Raw genomic sequence first — 18,072 nt, forward strand, 5'->3', positions numbered from 1 at the left:
AGAAACGAATGCCATAAACAGGGCAAAGAGGAACAGGATTCCCAAAGTGTCTGTAGACCGCCACATAGCTCAGGTTTGCAACTTCAGTCAGTGCACAGGCTGATATTCAAGGTAACTTTTCAGCCTGGAGGCTGACCTTACCGGATGCTCACAATGCTCCATTCTCCTCTCACAAGATTTCTGCACTTCACACTATTAATAAATGTGATTGCAACAGGCACCACGACGGCAAGTGCGCCTTCACCAAGAGCTGATCTACTGATAGGAAGATTTCCATCTAGTGAGCAGGGACCCTTGCCACCTGAGATAAAGCGTATTTAGACAGAGTAGGGTACAAGGTGGCCCAGTGGTAAAAAGTCAACTTGCCAATACAGGAGAGGGGGTTCAGTCCCTGGGTGGGGAAGATCCCCTGGAGGAGGAAACAGCGACCCACTCCAGTGTTCTTGCCTGGGAAATCCCATGGACAGAGGGGCCTGGTGGGCTACGGTCCACGGGGTCACCAAGAGTCGGGCACGACTGAGCACAAGCACACACAAGCACGTATTAGACACTCAGTATTATCATCTGCTATTCTGTCTCTAATACTAGTGGTAGTAGCATTTCTAGCGGTATTATTCGTCTCCTCATTGTGGTATCAGCACACCAAGCCCAGCATTAAAGCAAGCATTTCATTAATACCTGACAGATGAAATACAATTCTAGCCAAGGAATACCTTTCCCCTCCATTACGATCCTTTCACATTTTCTGGAACCAGTGGCAGGTAAAAACGAAGCACGCAGGCCCTTTATTTAACAATTTTTAAAACCGAGTGCCACACCTGGGATAAAGTTTTAGCTGGTTTTCACTTGATCTCACTCCAGACTAGATATGTTTATGATTCTAAAAATTAACACAGAACTTATTACCATATTATTTCATTTTTATCCAATGAGCCTATTTCTTCCCAGATCACAGCCCTTCCTATTTTGATGCCGCAACTGACAGAGTCCACACCTGACCTGGGATAATCATTGCCACTTACTCACTCTGCGGCTGTCGTCATGCTTGCCACCAAATATTAACGAGAAGAGGCGCAGGCCTGTGGCTGCCGCAGCGAGCACTGGGGATGGGAACCAATCCCGGAGCCAGCGCTGGGTGAGGGCACCCCGCCCGGCGGCGCGCCGTGCCGACTACACTGAGGAAACTCAGTCCCTTTTCCTTAGACATGACAAACGAGCCTCGCATGAGACATGCCTGTGAGATTTTAGCAGCTCGGCACTGAGCACCCGGCTCTGAAAGGCGACAGTTATCCATCAGTGTGGAACGCAATCTGGAGCCCTAGAAAGAGACTGTCATTTGAGGATTAGCGTCGGCATAAGAAACTCATGGGTGTCAGATGTCTGCGCACACACAGCACGCGTATATACGGCCTCTTCTTCACAGACGCGGGTGGCGCCACAACGGGAAAGGTCAGGCCGGAGAGCTGTGTGCGCCGGCCAGCGCCCGCCCTGCTGCGGCCAGGGGAGTCTGTGTTCCGACCCCGCTGCTGTGGTTCAGTCACTAAGTTGTGTCTGACTGTTTTGCAATTCCATGCCTGCCAGCCTCCTCTGTCCATGGGATTTCCCAGGCAGGAATACAGGAGTGGGTTGCCATTCCCTTCTCCAGGGCATCTTCCCGACCCAGGGATGGAAGCTGCGTCTCCTGCACTGGCAGGCGGGCTCCTTACTGCTGAGCCACTGGGGAAGTGCTTATGTGTATCACAGTGGGAAAATTGAGTTAAAAACAGGATAGCCATTCCTTGAGCCTTCACTGTGAGCCAAATGATCTATCAAGCTTTCACATTTAATCCTTCCAAAAATCCTTGCTTTGTTGTTTAGTCTCTAAGTCATGTCAGACTCTCTGCACCCCCGTGGACTGTAGCCCACCAGGCTCCTCGATCCATGGGATTCTCCAGGCGAGAATACTGGAGTGGGTTGCCATTTCCTCCTCCAGGGGATCTTCCCGACCCAGGGACTGAAACCACGTCTCCTGTTTGGTGGGTGTGCGAGCAGCCAACACGTGGAAACATCATGGACTGTGGCCTCAGAGCCCAGACTTGGGCCTGAATCTGTCTGTTTCAAAACTTATGGTTTTAACTCTATGACATAAATCACAGCAAGAGCCTCTACAACCCACCTCATAGAGTAATGGAAATGAAAACAAAAATAAACTTGGGACCTAATTAAACGTAAAAGATTTTACACAGCAAAGGAAACTATAAGCAAGGTGAGGATAACCCTCAGAACGGGTGAAAATCACAGCAAATGAAGCAACTGACAAAGGATTAATTTCCAAAACATACAAGCAGCTCATACAAGTCAATACTAGAAAAACAAACAACCCAATCAAAAGGTGGGGAAAAGACCTAAATAGACATTTCTCCAAAGCAGACATATGGATGGCTAACAAACAAATGAAGAGATGCTCAACATTGCTCATTATTAGAGAAATGCACATCAGAACTACAACGAGATAGCACCTCACACCAGTCAGAACGACCGTCATCAAAAAGTCTATTAAAAAAAAAGTGCTGGAGAGGATGTGGGGAAAAGGGAACCCTCCTGCGCTGTTGGTGGGAACGCAAATTGATACAGCTACTATGAAAGACGGTATGAAGACCATCCCCAAGAAAAAGGAATGGAAAAAAGCAAAATGGCTTTCTGAGGAGGCTTACAAATAGCTGTGAACAGAAGAGAAGTGAAAAGCAAAGGAGAAAAAGAAAGATACACCCATTTGAATGCAGAGTTCCAAAGAATAGCAAGGAGAGATAAGAAACCCTTCCTCAGTGATCAGTGCAAAGAAGTTGAGAAAAACAATAAGATGGGAAAAAGTAGAGATCTCCTCAAGAAAATTAGAGATACCAAGGGAACATTTCATGCAAAGATGGGCTCAATAAAGGACAGAAATGGTATGAACCTAACAGAAGCAGAAGATATTAAGAAGAGGTGGCAAGAATACACAGAAGATCTGTACAAAAAAGATCTTCACGACCCAGATAATCACGATGGTGTGATCACTCATCTAGAGCCAGACATCCTGGAATGTGAAGTCAAATGGGCCTTAGAAAGCATCACTACGAACAAAGCTAGTGGAGGTGATGGAATTCCAGTTGAGCCATTTCAAATCCTGAAAGATGATACTGTGAAAGTGCTGCACTCAATATGCCAGCAAATTTGGAAAACTCAGCAGTGGCCACAGGATTGGAAACGGTCAGTTTTCATTCCAATCCCAAAGAAAGGCAATGCCAAAGAATGCTCAAACTACCACACAATTCTGCTCATCTCACATGCTAGCAAAGTAATGCTCAAAATTCTCCAAGCCAGGCTTCAGTAGTACATGAACCGTGAACTTCCAGATGTTAAAGCTGGTTTTAGAAAAGGCAGAGGAACCAGAGATCAAACTGTCAACATCCACTGGATCATGGAAAAAGCAAGAGAGTTCCAGAAAAACATCTATTTCTGCTTTATTGACTATGCCAAAGCCTTTGACTGTGTGGGTCACAATAAACTGTGGAAAATTCTAAAAGAGATGGGAATACCAGACCACCTGACCTGCCTTTTGAGAAACCTATATTCAGGTCAGGAAGCAACACTTAGAATTGGGCATGGAACAACAGACTGGTTCCAAATAGGAAAAGGAGTATATCAAGGCTGTATATAGTCACCCTGCTTATTTAACTTCTATGCAGAGTACATCATGAGAAACGCTGGGCTGGAGGAAGCACAAGTTGGAATCAAGATTGCCAGGAGAAATATCAATAACTTCATATGTGCAGATGACACCACCCTTATGGCAGAAAGTGAAGAGGAACTAAAGAGCCTCTTGATGATAGTGAAAGAGGAGAGTGAAAAAGTTGGCTTAAAGCTCAACATTCAGAAAGCGAAGATCATGGCATCTGGTCCCATCACTTCATGGGAAATAGACGGGGAAACAGTGGAAACAGTGTCAGACTTTATTTTTTGGGCTCCAAAATCACTGCAGATGGTGACTGCAGCCATGAAATTAAAAGACTCTTACTCCTTGGAAGAAAAGTTATGACCAACCTAGATAGCATATTAAAAAGCATAGACATTACTTTGTCCACATTTCCAGTGGTCATGTATGGATGTGAGAGTTGGACTACAAAGAAAGATGAGTGCTGAAGAATTGATGCTTTTGGACTGTGGTGTTGGAGAAGACTCTTGAGAGTCTCTTGGACTGCAAGGAAATCCAACCAGTCCATTCTGAAGGAGATCAGCCCTGGGTGTTCATTGGACTGATAATGATGCTGAAACTCCAATACTTTGGCCACCTGATGCAAAGAACTGACTCATTTGAAAAGACCCTGATGCTGGGAAAGATTGAGGGCAGGAAGAGAAGGGGACGGAAAAGGATGAGATGGCTGGATGTCATCACTGACTCAATGGACATGAGTTTGAGTTGGTGATGGACCGGGAGGCCTGACTTGCTGCAGTTCATGGGGTCACAAAGAGTCGGACACGACTGAGTGAACTGAACTGAACTGAACGGATGAAGATTCCTTAAAAAACTAAGAATAAAACCACTATATGACCCAGCAATCACCACACTAGACAATTATCCTGAAAACCAACATTGAAAAAGACACATGCACCCAGTGTTCACTGCAGCTCTATGTAATAATGGGGACGTGGAAGCACCCGAATGCACATCAGCAGATGGACAGATAAAGAAGCTCTGCTGCGTACACAATGGAATATTACGCAGCCACAAAAAGGAATGCATCTGAGGTGCATGAGCCTCGAGCCTGTTATACAGAGTGAAGTAAGTCAGAAAGAGAAAAACAAATGTCATATATGAACACACGTGTGTGTAATCTAGAAAGATGGTACTGATGACGTCACTTCCAGGGCAGCAGTGGAGACAGAGAAATAGAGATCAGGCCTGTGGACATGGTGGGTGGGAGGAGGGAGAGGGAGGGAGGAGGGAGAGGGAGGGAGGAGGGAGAGGGAGGGAGGGGGGGGAGGGGGGAGGGGGAGGGAGGAGAGGGAGGGAGGAGAGAGAGGGAGGGAGGAGGGAGAGAGGGGAAGGAGAGGGGGAGAGGGAAACATGGAAGCGTGCATCACCTCGTGTAAATCAGCTAGCCAGCGGGAGTTAGGGAACTCACCCCGGGGCTCTGCAACAACCTAGAGGGGTGGGGTGGGGAGGGGGCTGGGAAGGAGCTTCAAGAGGGAGGGGACATATCACACCAGGTTGATGTTTGGCAGCAAGCAACACAATACTGTAAGGCAATTATCCTTCAATTAAAAATAAATAAAATTTAAAAAATTACCCCCCTACAAAAAACTCATGGTTCTAACCATGGCATTGCATGGCCTCATTCAGATACCTTCTAGAACAAAGAGCCATTCTTCCACGCCAACAAGCAAACACAAAGTGAACACGCTGCACTGCCTGTCCTGTAAACACCTCATCTCTAGTGACACAGTCTGGAACCGCGTGGATTTGCGTCATCTTTAGTAATATAATCTGAAACAGTGTGAATTGGTTTCATCTTTGATACTTTAATATATTATCACATACCATTAAATGATTGCAAAGCTGACAAAGAATATATTCACATCAAGAAATCCAGCTTGAAATGAAAAGTCTCTTGGGAACGCTGGGCCTCAGCTGGGTCTTCGTTTGGAAACACAGTGGGAGTTGATTCAGACACTGCCGAAATTCTGCACCGGCGTGGCCGTGCTTGGAGCTGACCAGGCTGTGTATGTTTTCTGGCCACTGGCCTCCCTAGGGCCGTCACTGCAGGGTTTATAAGCAATAAAAACCCGTAGCACCGTTGTCCCCACTCCCTGCAGCCTGGACTGGGATAACACAGAGAGGCAAAAAATACTGATATTTGGACCCCACTACTAGATACCCTGATGTGGTTGGCCTGGGATCCAGACACTAGAATGTCTTTCTAGCCCCTCATCCCCACGTGACTCTAATGCACAGTCTAGGTCGACACGTGCAGATAGTAAATGAAACAAAAGGAAGGGGGATGGAATTTAGATCATGGGCAAAATAGGAGAAAATATTCCTGCCGCGATCTCTCTGGGTGTTAAGACAATGTTTGGAGTGTTAATCATGTATTTTTCCTAGTATTTTCCTCTCTCCTCTGTGCACTACTGTGCACTACTGTATTTTCCTCTGCTCATTGCCTCTGGAAAGGAATGCAATGGTAGAACGCAAGAACCAAGGGAGCCCCCACTGGTTTCTCTTTTAAAAAACATTGGGAGCATAACTTGTCCATCTCTCCCTAGTAAAAACTTTTCTCAGTGGAGACAGAAGGGTGAACATCGGAGGTTAAATCATTTGAGTATGGTTCCTCTGTGGGTCCTGGAGAAAAGACCTGTGGGCAGTATTCTTACAGATTGGAGACTGGCCAGCTCCCCATACACGTGAAGTCCAGGGCTTCCCTGGTGGTCCAGGAGTTAAGAACCCACCTTCTCATGCAGGGGCTGTGGGTTCAGTCCCTGCCCCAGGAGGACCCCACTTGCTGTGGAACTACTCAGCCCCTGAGCCACGACCGCTGGAGCCGGCCTGCACACACTGGAGCTGTGCTCCACTACGGGAGCGCCCCGAGGAGCAGCCCGAGAACCGCGGTGACCAGTACCCGCCCCCCCGCTCCCCCGCACACGCTGGAGCTGTGCTCCACTACGGGAGCGCCCCGAGGAGTGGCCCGAGAACCGCGGTGACCAGTACCCGCCCCCCATCCTGGCCACAAACAGAGAAGGCTTGCGTGTAGCAGCAAAGACCTCGTGCAGCAAAAAAATAAATCTTTTCTAAAAAACATTTGAAAATCCAAGAGCAGAGGTGTCCTGGGCCTTATTTCTTAGGTAAAGTCCCAGGGAGGCAGAATGTCTCGGTAGGAAAGCAGCAGCAGCAGCAGCAGCATATCTAGGCAGGATTGAAACAACACCCCGTAAGGGTCTCATACAAACAGCATGGAGTAGAACCGAGGAAGAGGCTCCGTCAGTCCAAGAGGCACTGGGCCTGCGGAGGCTCACTGCCCTTAGAAGGAGCTGGGGCGTCTCCATGGTTACCTGCGTAGACAGGTAACTGATAACTAGACAAGCCAGGCAAGGACTGTCTCCACAGACGCTCAGAACAAGGTGTCCATTCCTCCCTCCGAGGCCTTGGCATTTTATGATCTAAGTTTTAGACACAATTCAAGATAGAAGATTAAGAATCTCCAAATTGCCTAGGATTAAAAGATTTACGATACTGGGGAAGAGATCAGCTGAGTGTTTATGGACCAACACTGGCACCCACTACAGTTTTAATACCAATGAGCTCAGGGTATTTCACTCACGTTCCCTCTGAGGCACTCACCACACCTGTGTAGCTGCAGTGTGCTTTTGCCTGCAAACCTCTTCCTCTGTGTCTTTCCTCTGAAGCCACTTTGCCCACTGAAGTAGACAGCGAGAAGGTTAAATGTCTTTACAAGTGCACTCTTTAGCCAATGACTGATGTGAGCAAGGGTATAAAAGCTCAGCTCTCTTGGCTGAGGCTGGGATGACTCTGAGACACAACCTACCTTCTAGAGTCCCCTGCAGGGTCAGGCTGAGGATAGGTCTGTGGGATGTAGAACCCCTCACTACCAGAACCAGGTGGCACTAGGGGTAAAGAACTTGCCTGCTAATGCAGGCAAAAGAGACGCAGGATCCATCCTTGGGTTGAGAAGATTCCCCAGAGGAAGGCATGGCAACCCACTCCAGCATTCTTGCCTGGAGAGTCCCCATGGACAGAGGAGCCTGGTGGCTACAGTCCATGGGGTCGCAAAAAATCAGACATGACTGAAGCGACTGAGCAGACACACCCCACCCAAAACCTCTTTCGTGTTCTGCTTCCCACGCTTCCTAACCAGTTCCTCCTCTGATGGTCTCATGGACCCTCATCTCTAAGCCTAGCTCTGGGGAACCTGACCTGCGAGAATGGCACGCTGCTGTCCCAGGCAAACTCTCTTCCTTCCACAAGCCGGTTTCCCCACGCGATGTCTCCCCACGACGCGCCAACCCCTTTAGCTGGGACATGAGGCCTTAGCTAACAGGTCTGTATCCGCCATTCTGCTTTCTTCCCTCATCAGTCCCTGCGTTACCCTTAGGTTCCAGCAGCTCCAAACTCTAACCCGTGAAGACTATTTCGCATGCCCACGCGTCCCTGTGCTGATGGCTCTGCCGACCGGACCCTCCCACTCTTGTCCATCTCGAAAACTTTCATTTCAATCATAAAACACAACCTTCTCAAGAAACCTGTCTTCAGATGAATGGATAAAGAAGCTGAGCTACATGTGCACAACGAAATGTTACTCATCCATAAAAAGGAAAGCATTTGAGTCAGTTCCGGTGAGGAGGATGAATCTAGAGCCTATTACACAGAGTGCAGCAAGTCAGAAAGAAAAAAACAAACACCATATATGAACACATACGTATGGAATCTAGACACACGGTGCTGATGAGCTGATCTGCAGGGCAGAGCGGAGACACAGACACGCAGAGCAGACTGGGGGACAGAGAGGGGAAGGAGAGGCCGAGCAAATCGAGAGACAAGCATTGAAATCCATACATTACCGTACGGAGAACAGAGCTGCTGCTGTTCAGCCACTCAGCCACCCAATCGTGTCCGACTCTCTGTGACGCCACAGCCGGCAGCACGCCAGGCTGCCCTGTCCAGCACCAACTCCTGGAGCTCGCTCAAACTCATGTCTGTTGAGACGGTGATGCCATCCAACCATCTCGTTCTCTGTCGTCCCCCTTCTCCTCCTGACTTCAGTCTTTCCCAGCATAAGGGTCAGCTCTTTGCATCGGTATTTTGGTGGCCAAAACATTGGAGTTTCATCAGCTTCAGCATCAGTCCTTCCAATGAATAGTCAGGACTGATCTCCTTTAGGATGCACTGGTTGGATCTCCTTGCAGTCCAAGGGATTCTCAAGAGTCTTCTCCAACACCACAGTTCAAAAGCATCAATTCTTCGGTGCTCAGCTTTCTTCACAGTCAACTCTCACACCCATACATGACCACTGGAAAAACCATAGCCTTGACTAGACGGACCTTTGTTGGCAAAGTAATGTCTCTGCTTTTTAATATGCTGTCTAGGTTCGTCATAACTTTCCTTCCAAGGAGCAAGTGTCTTTTAATTTCATGGCTGCAGTTGCCATCTGCAGTGATTTCAGAGCCCAGGAAAATAAAAGATAAGCAGTGGGATTTGCTGTACGATTTAGGGAGCCCGAACTCTGTGCTCTGTGACATAGAGCGGTGGGATGTGGTAGGATGTGGAAAGGAGGCTCAGGAGGGAGGGGGCGTGTGTACACCTACGGCTGACTCATGCTGGTGCACGGCGGGAACAGCACAAGATTATAAAGCAATCATCCTCCGGTGAAAAATGAGAAACAGAAGCCTGCCTGGAGTCCTCTACATCAGCGGTCCTCAGCCTTTTGTCACCAAGGACTGGTCTCACAGAATTCAGGTTTTCCGCAGATGGAGGCAGGAGGGGGAAGGTTTCAGGATGGTTCGAGTGCGTGACATTTTTATGCACCTCATTTCTATTGTTACTGCACCAGATCCACCTCAGATTGTCAGGCATCAGATCCCAGAGATTGGGGCCCCTGCTGTAAATCCACCAGAAGAAAAGCCTGTTACGAAGATTCAGTCCCTCCATCTCTGTGCTTTGGTTTCGCCTGCACATAGTTCTGCCTTGTTTTCAAGCATACTCAATTTTAGTGTGTTTACCTGCTTTTAGTATCGGATAGGAAATTCTTTGTTAACAAAAACTGTGCTTGCCCCACCCTGTTCTTGGTGCCCAGCAAATAATTAACAGCATGGTGGAGTTTGCATTGTTTTCCTCTTTGAGAACTTCTTTCATCATCTTCCAACTTGACCAAATCCTAATTACCCTTCAGTTTACACTTGATAGTAATATATTTTCATAAACATTCTAATGCATGCATATTATTATTTCCTGAATAAGCTTAGTATTCTGGAATTCTTGCAATCTTTGGTGCTTTTTTGGCCATTTCCTCTAGTCTTCTCCATTTCACACTTTATCAGTTCTGTATCATTTGATTCTGTATTTCCTCAAGCAGGTCAAGGACTATATCATATTTATCTCCTTCATTCCTTCTAAAATGCCTTTGATAAGTATGTGTCAGATGAATGAGTGAATAAAACAAAAGAACAAAACACAACTCTTTCTACGGAGTTCTTTAAATGCAGACTCGGACATAAACTTTCTTGTGTCTCCAACAGGGAGTAGTACCTTACGGATGCTCAATGAGTACCTACTGAATTAGTAAGTGTTTTAACAGTCAATTTTTACATGAGTTGATCCCATGTTACCTTATTTTACAGGAGGCAGAAAGTAAGTTATGGGGACTTGTCTAGAATTTCAGAAAGCTTCAGTGAGAAACTGTAGAGATCACAACTTTTGCTTCATGGCCAAGAATTTAATTCAAAAAAGTCACAGTCACTCGGTCTCTTTAAATTACATACAGTCAGCTTCCCACTATATCTTACAGTATTAATCCAACGTATTATTCAAGCGAAACTTACACTCCATCAACAAGTCCCAGATGGTGATCATATTGTCAGCATCAAGGCTGTCACCAAAGAGCCTGCCTACGGGAAGCGGGAAACGGGAAGGGGTCTGAGTCAACTCATCAAAAGAACAATGTGTCTTTTTAGCGCCTACTGTATGCTGGGCATTGTGCGGGATGGTTTATTTACATTAGCTTGTGTCTTCCTCAACAAGACTTTGGGAAAAGATTCCAGTGTTGTAATTAAGGTACAGGTAACTAGAAAGTGAAAAGTGAAAGCGTTAGTCAGTCGTGTCTGATTCTGCACACCCAGGGACTGTAGCCCGCCAGGCTCCTCTGCCATGGAACTCTGGGGCAAGAATACTGGAGTGGGCTGCCATTCGATTCTCCAGGGGGGCTTCCTGACCCAGGGATCGAAACCATGTCTCTGAGTCGCCTGCATTGCAGGCGGGCCCCTCACCACTGAGGCTCCAGGGAAGCCCCAGGTAATTGTTGAGCACACTGAAGTTTGAGAAGCTCTGTCCTAGGACAAGTTTTACAGCACATACTAAGTTCCACGATAATAATTCTCATGATTTATTAACATTTTCTCTCTTCCAACAGACGTGAAAATCAATAATCAATTGCTAGTAATCAAAAAGTTATGTGATTGAAATAACAGCCACTTCTCTGTCACCAACACTGCACGAGGCAGTGTACCAGGGGTCAGAGACGCCAGTGTCCGTAAGGGCAGCTCCCGCCTCTAAGGGTCCCAGAGGTCAGTGCAGGGGTTCTGAACCTGGGACCCATGGAGTTTCCACACCCCGACAACCAGCAACCTGCCCCATCAACACACACATTGTATTTTCACTGTGTGTGTGTGAACAAGTGCAAAGTTTTCATGTGCATTTCAAGTCAAAGATCCATAAGTCTTAGCAGATTTCCAGAGGTAACTAAAACTTACATCTTTAGTATCAGAAATAAAAATTAGACTTGGGTCACTAATACTAACATAGGGGGAAATCACTAAAAATTTTACTGGAGTCTAATATAGTTATATCTACATACTATATAAGATACACAAACATATACAGATATACAGCATATATATATATATGCACATATATATGAACACTTGACTATGTTCTATTTCTCTTTAGCTATTAGTCGTTATGCATAACAACACAATAGTAATAATGGGGAGCTAATACTTACTGAAATTCTACTGGGTGCCAAATGTAATTTTGAGCCCTGAATTAACTTATTTATGACAATTAAGAATGATGTGAAAATTAGGAAGTATTTTTATTTTACAAATTAGTGAGCTGAGGCCGAAGTGGCAAGCAAATTGCTCTAGACCACCCAGCTAAAGCGTGAAGGTGCCAGGACTCAGTCATGAACAAAGCGTAGACCCTCAGCCCGTATCCAGCCTGTGACTAAACGGGAGAGAGGTGCTCACTCGCAGTGAGGACAAGACTGAGCTGCTGATCGAATCAGGAGGGAAGAGAAACTATTTACAAGTGCTGCCTACCCAGTTCCCCTGCACTGTTATAAGCCTGACAGGTTCTTCAAATTTGCCACTACCGTTTGCCAGACACATGTGCTTGAATTAAATATGTATTTGCCTGAGCATGTAAGACAATTCTAATTATATCTGCATATATATATATAGACACATGCATATATGCAGACACACATACATGTTAGTGGTCTTAACCCAGAAATAAAATCGATTTCTCTTTCCGTTTCTTTTGCTGAACTTTTCTGCACATTCCAGGGTAACCAGGTCCCTCATTCTAGCATGGTTCTCAACCACATATGCATCAAAATTACTGGAGGGGCTTATTAATAATTCAAATATCTGAAACCCTCCTTGACCTACTGAAAAACTATCTTCAGGGTTAGGGCCCAAGTAACTACAACTTTTAACAAGCTTTGGGAATATATACTTTTTAAACAAACCCCTGAGGTGATTAACTTTGGGAGTAAATGCTCTTTATTGACCCTTTGTAAGCGGCTGCAAAATTACCTGGCCATCTTATTAAAAGCAGCTTCAGGTTCAGACTAAACCTCAAGTCTGAGGAGGAAAGGAGCACCTTGGACTTGAGAGGCGCCGGTGGGGATGTTTTGTTTTGGTGGGTGTTTGATATGAAGCAAATGAAGGGGTCATTCATTCCAGGCAGGAGGACTGCTCCGGGTCTGTAAAAGCAGCGACCCCTTTGTGGCTCGCCAGCCTGGTTCCTTGTTAGAGCACAAAATGATCATCTAAACGTTAGCACGTTGTCATTAAAGAATGATGACCACTTTCAAAGTACAAGAAATCCCCGACATCCTGTAAAGAGGTGATGGAAGAGGTAATATTTTATTCATCCCAAGGCTTCATTAACAATTCTTCTTTAAGGCAGCTGGGATTCTAGCATCTTATCCAAAGAGCTTTGGCTGGTGTAGTAATTAGTTAAGCCTAAAACTCGTGAGGGTGTCCTGGCAAGGGGCAGCCTCAGTGTGAAGCAAAGAAGCACCTTCAGTGGAAGCATGCGCACTGGCTTTGTGACTGAAATCTGACTCCTGGAAGCATGCTGACAGAAGCTGACCGTGTGGGGGTCGGGGGGAACGGTGCAGGAAAGCAATCTGGTCCCCTGGACGTGCCGCTGGCATGCCCAGTAATTGCACATAACACTCGTTATGGCAACAGAAGAACAGCAAGAATCACGATCATCGCCACCAACCTCACCACGCCAGGGCAGTTTACGGGTGATAAAGTGAGAGTGAAATTTGTTCAGTTACGTCCGACTCTTTGCAACCCCACAGACTTTACAGTCCATGGAATTCTCCAGGCCAGAATACTGGAGTGGGTAGCCCTTCCCTTCTCCAGGGGATCTTCCCAACCCAGAGATCGAACCCAGGTCCCCCACACTGCAGGAAGAGTCTTTACCAGTTGAGCCACTTTTAAAACTCAACTCAAATTGGCTTAAGACTACGAAGGAATAATTCATTGGCTTACATAACTTTTAAATGTGTAAGTGGATTGAGGAGCTTCAATGAATAAGGCGGTGTTTCTCTCTCTCCTCCTACCATTTTTATTCCCCTGTCTTGCTTCCTGGAACCGTGTCTGTCTTACGCAGACACTCTTCACATGAAGGCCTGTATAGGAGCCTGTATATGTTTGCAAATAGCATCCCCAGAGGAATTCCAATAATTACAGGAAATTTTCCCTTGGAAAGAAATACAGGGAACAGAAAACAGGGCTTAGGCCAGGTCAGGAACGGCACCCGTACTCGTTAGAAAACCCTTTCATTCGTGGGGCCTTTGGTACAGCACTCAGAAGGCTTGATCCAGGAGCTGTAAATAATCAGCCCCAGGCAAAATCTACTCTGAACCAACCTTAGAAATGTTAAAGAAAAGACTTGAAAAGATCAAAGTATTTATAAGTCATTTAACTTAATTCCAGAACAGAGCTCAAGACTCTGAGGAATACAGAATTAGGCAGCACTCAGAAAGCGTGAATCTATTTAATGTCGTCTTTCTTCTTTTTTGAAAGTGAATGTGAAAGTGTTAGTCGCTCGGTCATGTCCGACCCTATGCAGCCCCGTCCACCAGGCTCCTCTGTCCGTGGGATTCTCCAGGCAGGAATTCTGGAGTGGGCAACCATTCCTTTCTCCAGGGGATTTTCCTGACCCAGGGATCAAATCCTGTCTTCCACTGAAGACAGATTCTTTCCCACTGAGCCACCAGGGAAGCCCTTTTTCTTTCTTAGTGGCACGTAAAATGAATTGGTAATATTTTAATCAATGGTGTCTTAGAGTTAATGAAATATGGTTTAATTATAAGCGAGTCTTCCCTGACTTTTTGCATTTTCCAAACCATGCTGCCCCACTGAGTGTCTCACAACACCCAAAAGGCCACTGTTTTGTCAGCCCCGAGCTTTCCCTCCGTGTCTCACCAGCCCTGGAGCTGACAACTGGCCCATGCATCGTGGCATGTCAGAAAGCTCAAACTCCTTTTTTTTTATTAAAAACTTCAAAGCCTCAGCTCGGGTTTCCCTGGTGGCTCAGTGGTAAAGAATCTCCTGCTAATGCAGGAGACATGTGTTCGATCCCTGGGTTGGGAAGATTCCCTGGAGAAGGAAATGGCATCCTGCCCCAGTATTCTTGCCTGGGAAATCCCATGGATGGAGGAGCTTGGTGGGCTACAGTCCATGGGGTCAAAAAAGTGTCAGACACGACTGAGCAACAGAGCACACACACCACCTCAGCTCAGACGCCTAGATACAACGTGTCTCACAAACAAAAGGAATAATGTTGAGAGAAAAAGTTAATTGGAAAACTGACTGTAGAAAAATTAATTTAGAAAAGAAAGTGAGCGGTAGAGATGTCATTGCTGTGACCAGAGCCCCAGTCCTGCAGACTCAGCAGGTGGTCTGGGTCTCCCCTGCTGAAAAGAGCCCCTAGGTGTGATCTCCAGACAGCTTCCCAAGGGGCCTTCAGAAATAGCAATAATAATATAGTAAGTCTCCTTTCTACCACATTTCATATAAGAGTGGGTTGAAGCCCTTCCAATTTGTATATTTGTGTAGTGTGTGTATGTGTGTGTGAGAGAAAAACACATCACATCTTGAGAAATGCTGACAACCATCCATTTATTTTTTTTAAAAATCTATGTATAGACTATTCTCTCCACCCCCTCCCTTCAGGATTTCTTTAATTGATTTATCACTTCAGTGCCATAAAGTAATAAAAAGCTAAGCGGAGAACAATCAGTTAAAACCCAGACACTTTCTTGGTGACAGTGTGCCTAAGTTTCAAACACTCTCTTTTAATATTCCACCCAGAATTACATCCCTGAATACTGCAGGATGAAGTGACTAGTTAGCAGCTAATGGGGATGGGGAGGGGCTCGGAGTGGCCAGGATGCCTTGCCCATACAGCTCAAGTTCGGGAAACAACTGAGGATAGGGTAGGTTCCTCAGATATAAACACTTATCATGGGCTTGATAACACACAAAGGACAAACCTATTGAAAAACATGCCTCCTGTCAAAGAAAAAGAACAGCTCAGGGCTCGTCAGGTGAAGCTGTTGCATTTGACGGAGCAAATTTTGTGCTTCCTGGAAACTCTTTGCAATAGATAATGCCTACCTGGCATCTCACCAAGTCCACTCTATGACAGGAAAATTTGATCCCCTTTTCCTCCAAATTATGGAGCAGATTGGCAGGAATTTAAGTTTGCTCCTCCCAGAAAATGGCTTGCAAGACTAGAATCTAGTTGTCCATATAGTATGTTTCTTTCCAGGCTGCACTGACATTTAAAAATAATTAAGATCACAAGTATATTTTTCTTTAAAAAAGTTGTATAGTTACTTTCTATGTGCTAACACTCATTTAGCCACTTTATAAAGGTTTGATCCTGTGGGATTGATCCTGTTATTATCTCCATTTTACTGATGAGAAAACTGAGCTGTGAAGGATGGACTATTTTACAGCCAGACTAAGAAACTTCTGTGCTTTTTCTCTGGGGCTCCCGGATGTCCGGCTGTGACGACTGGCTGAAACAAGAGCTGTGGGCTTTGTGCTGTGCTATATAAAGCCATGAAATCCAGCAGGCGCTCCTCGAGGCAGGTCCTCCCCTGATGCTATGACTGACCTCAACAATTAGGTCAGTTTGGCTAAAAACTGGGAACTTCTGCCTTGAGCTTTGCCGAAGTCAAGACTTGTGTAAGAATCACAGATTTTATTGGGGAAGAGCAGTGGTCCCGAGTGAACGAGGACCCCGAGGAGCTCATCCCTGGATGCCTCCTGGAGCCCCAGTGCTCGGCTCCCCTCTTTCTCTTCCCGCATTGTGTCACATGCTTTCAAGCAAGAGCTTCATGGGAGAGACTCCCCGGGGGTCCAGTGGCTAACACTCCGAGTTCCTGATGCAGGAGGCCCAGGTTTGGTCCCTGCTCGAAGGGCTTCCTGGTGGCTCAGGCAGTAAAGAATCTGCCTGCCAGTGCAGGAGGCCCAGGTTTGCTTCCTGGGTTGGGAAGACGCCCTGGAGAAGGGAATGGCTACCCACTCCAGGACCCTCATAGGGAGAGTCCCATGGACAGAGAAGCCTGACGAGCTCCAGTCCATGCGGCTGTAAAGGGTCAGGCGTGACTGAGAGCCTAAAACTTTGTTTTTTCACCCAAAAAGAAGAGAACAGAGACCCCTCTCTCTCTCTCCCCACCCTGTGAGCACACAGAAAGGGGCCACTGCCTTCAAACAAGGAAGCGGCTTCTCCCCTGACACCCAACAAGCCGGAACCTTGATCTTGGACTTCCCAGCCTCCAGAAGTGTGAGAAATAAATGATTGTTGTTTAAGCCACCCAGGCGGCGGTGTTCTGTTGTAACGTGGGTGTGCGCTCATGCGTGTCCCACTCTGCGAGCCCATGGACTGCAGCCCCCCAGGCACCTCTGTCCATGGGATTCTCCAGGCAGGAGTACTGGAGTGGGCTGCCATTCCTGTTACAATAGCCCAGACTGAATAGCAGAATGACCCGCACCCCCACACCCTCCAGGGCTGTTAAGAGGACCCAGCAAAGACCTAAAGAGCTTGATAGCTCATCATTACCGGCTCCAGGAGCCCCCGCCTGAGAAGGAAGTCAGCGTGAGAAAACAGAAGGAGGGAATGAGGGGCGGGGGTCTGGGAGGCCGGATCCAATCATCTAATCAAGGGCCGATGCTCGCTCTTTGCTCAGTCCTCTTTGAGTTGGGCTTTTGCATTTTCACTGAAAAAGTTCTGAAAAAATAGCTGGGCTCATTCCTGTAGGGTTTCTGGGGACTCTCCAGCCCGTCCTCGCTCCCCTGGAGTCATGCCCACCCTCCCCATACCACGCTTATCCCATTCTGACGTGGTGAAAGGGTCGGTTCACTAACAGGACCCTGTTTTCAGTCTTTAAATGTTTGCTTCCTGACCAACGGGGCTTTTGCCTTTTTTTTTCCTTTTTTAATGCTCAAGAGTTCTTTATATTATAATCTCTCCATTATTCTAGACAAATCTCAACCAAGCTAAAGTTTTCCAAAACTTTTAATTAAACTTCATGAACTACTTCTTCGGAGAGAGCTTTAAGCAGCCACCATGGTCAAATATTTTATGATCTTTGCCAGACATTCAGGGGAAAGGAAGATGAGAGGCGCCGTAAACAAACAGTTGCCCATGGCACTCGACTTGGGAGATGAGACTGTCAAGGGAGAAATAGTACATATAAAAGTAAAAAACGACCTGCATGCCAGCCCAAGGGTGTCTGTGTCAAACTTAAGAGTGGAGATTTGGAAAAGCTCAACAAAAGCTTTAAACGAAGAAGAGGTGCTTCCATGTCCAAGAGGTTTTCTCTGGAGATGGGCTTGTTTTGCGTGAAAGGAGAGCTCCTGCACATGGGTGACCCTGAGAAAGCCGCCAAGAATCTTAGCTCGTTATTTGATTCCCTCCATGGAAGCCAAGTCCAAACTACCTCTGGAGGTGCCTCGCTGTGAGAAACCTCAAGATACAGCATAACGATGATAACTGGCATTACCCCATCGTCA

The sequence above is a fragment of the Oryx dammah genome, unplaced genomic scaffold (assembly GCF_014754425.2).
Source record: "Oryx dammah isolate SB20612 unplaced genomic scaffold, SCBI_Odam_1.1 HiC_scaffold_10, whole genome shotgun sequence".
NCBI classification, from domain to species: Eukaryota; Metazoa; Chordata; class Mammalia; order Artiodactyla; family Bovidae; genus Oryx; species Oryx dammah.